Source organism: Cucurbita pepo, chromosome LG05 (assembly GCF_002806865.2).
Source record: "Cucurbita pepo subsp. pepo cultivar mu-cu-16 chromosome LG05, ASM280686v2, whole genome shotgun sequence".
Lineage (NCBI taxonomy): Eukaryota > Viridiplantae > Streptophyta > Magnoliopsida > Cucurbitales > Cucurbitaceae > Cucurbita > Cucurbita pepo.
The window spans coordinates 10,688,428-10,691,260 of NC_036642.1; positions in this window are offsets into that span (position 1 = coordinate 10,688,428).

Consider the following 2,833-nt stretch of genomic DNA (forward strand, 5'->3'; position numbering starts at 1 on the left):
CATTAAAGGCGGTGTCTTTATTGAATCGGATTGTGGGGATTTTTGGGCAATATTATTATTATATATATAAAGTTATTTGGATTTAATTGTTTATTTATTTAAATAACGAATCCCGTTGTATTTTGAAGGGTACGGTGAATGAGTTAAAAACGAAGGAAAATACAAGGAAACTTCAGGGTTCGGACAAAGTAGTAGAATATGAGGACATAAAGCATTGTTTTTGGATTTTTCCTCCAAATAAAATATTTATCTTAGTTTATGAAAATTTTTAAATATTATTTTCACCCAAAAAAAAAAAAAAGACATTTACACAAATTAGAGTGGATTGTGAGATCTTACGTCCATAGGAGAAATAAACCTTTTTTATTAAGGGCATAAAAACTTCTTAATTTTACTAAATTTCTCGAATATAATTATGTTTAAATTTTAAAATACGGACTAAATCGGTCCTGATTTATGGGACCAATGTAGACATTTTGAAGTGATAAAAGTCCAAATTTAATCAATTTTGTTTATACTAATTAATTTTTGGTCGGTTAAATGGTCCAATAATTAATATTAAAATATCAATTTCACATTCGTGCATAAAAGTAAACGGCTGTGATTAATTTTGGTTGGGGATATATATATATATATATATATATATATTTTAATTAACTCGAAAATTCCAAAGAGTTCTCAAAATTTCAAATCTTTTATTATTTTAATTCTATTTTAAGGACTCAAATTTCGAAACTGACTATTTTTGTACTAATTCTTTGAAAATGAAATGCTCCCACCGTTTTTAATTATTTTATTAAAATTATTTAAGGTTGATAAAAAAAAAAAAATGAATGAGAAAATAAAAGGGTAGTGGAATTATTGGTGGATCCGTTGAAACCCTCCTTGTACGGATGATGTTTGAATTTATTGGTTCCGACCCCATAATCATTAAATTAGTTCTAAGAGTAAAGACTATAGTATTTTTGTAACTATATATTATCAGGATTATGGTTCGAATATAATTTTAATTTATTTATGTATTAATTTTTTTATAAAAAATATTCAAAAAAATATTTTAAAGTTATTTTTTAAAAGTAAAAGTTTAAAAGATTTTTTTTTTTTTTGAAAATTTAAAGTTATTTATTAAAATTTTAAAGTAGGATATTTTTTTGTAGAAGGAAATATTTATAAATGTGAGAGTGGTCAAGTCTAACCGAGCCGTCTGGGAAGCTGAGCCATTAATTTCACCCTTAGCTACGTGGCATTGCTCACTGGCTATCCCCACCCCTAATTTCTATCTATTATTATTATTTTTATTTTTTATGGCTCTTCTTTTCTGCTGACTTCCATACATTTATTGTTTTTTTTTTCCACAACCCATATTTTAAAATAAATAAATAAATAATTTAATGTTCAACAACACAACTCCCGGTCTACTCGACCATAGTCTGAATATATCACAACTAAATCATAGCCAATTAAAGAGTTTATGTTTGGGCTTTTAATGTGCCTCGTCCTATCAAATAGAGTTCAGTATTAGTCTCGAGAAAATAAGATGAAAAAACTAAATCGACACGTCAAATATTTACTCCATCTGTGCACGTTTGCAAAGATTTGGAGTCAAATCGAACGTAATGTTCAAATTTTTACTCTGTGTATGTACGTTTGGGAGATTTAGAATCGAATCGAATGTGACGTTGCGAAAGCTTTTGGAAAAGTATGGTCTGTGTGGGGGAAAATTGTGACAACAAAGCTGAAATATCAAATTTTATTGACCAATAAAGTTGTTGGGCATTGATTGTGTATTTAATGTAGGCGAAGAAATTTGTGCTCCAATTATGTTGGCCTTTAAAATAGCCCACTTGGTCACTTAAATGTTGTATTTAGAGTGTGAAATGGGAGAAAATTTAATAACATCAAATGAAGAAACTATAGAAATTGTGTTTTATTTTCAATAAAAGGGGCTGTGCTTTGCATTATTTCAACCATTTTGTATGTGCAACCGTGACCATTCAAATGAGTTTTAAAATTACGAGTATGATGGCTATACGTAACAAGTTAAAATGAACAATATCTGTTAGCGGTGGATGTAGGTTGTTTGTTATAAATGGTAATACCAAGTGGTGTGTCAACGATGATGCTTGGGCCACTTAAGAAGGGTGGATTGTGAAATCCCACGTTGGTTGAAAGACAATACGTAACGGGCCAAAGTGGATGGTATCAAAGCTAGTCACTGAGCGATTTGAGGCACTAGTCGAAGTAGGGCTAGACTCAACAATATATAAGATGAGTTTGGTCATTGGGTCGAGATGAATGGCTTGAATATGACTCCTCGTTCTCTTATTTTTCTAACTACGTGCTGAAATGCTTTGTTTTTGACTCAAACCATCACCGCATATGATATAATTTGGAAGTTAGTTTTGGAAGAACGTTTGAATTATTTAAAAATGTTAAAAATGTGTTTTTAATTAATTAAAGGAAAGTATTTTATTATTACCCATTGTTGTTGTTGGGCCAAAAGCAAACAAGGGTTGGGCCCATCACGTTTGGTTTGAGACAGAAAGTGGGGGGGCTTTTTAAATCAACACACACCGTACGATTTTAGAGATTAAATTTAAAATTTTGTAATTAAATAATAATAATAATATTATTATTATTTCCTTCAATCTTGTTTATATAATTTTAAAATCTCTAACATTTTAGAGTTCATATATTATGGCAAAATAAAAAATAAAATCTAAGCATAAACAATAATAATAATAAAAGGTTTAAACCAAATTTGAAAATTTGAAATAAAAGAATAATCGGTCGGGGGCTGTGCTTCTGCTGTCTGCCATTGGGAGCGTCTCCT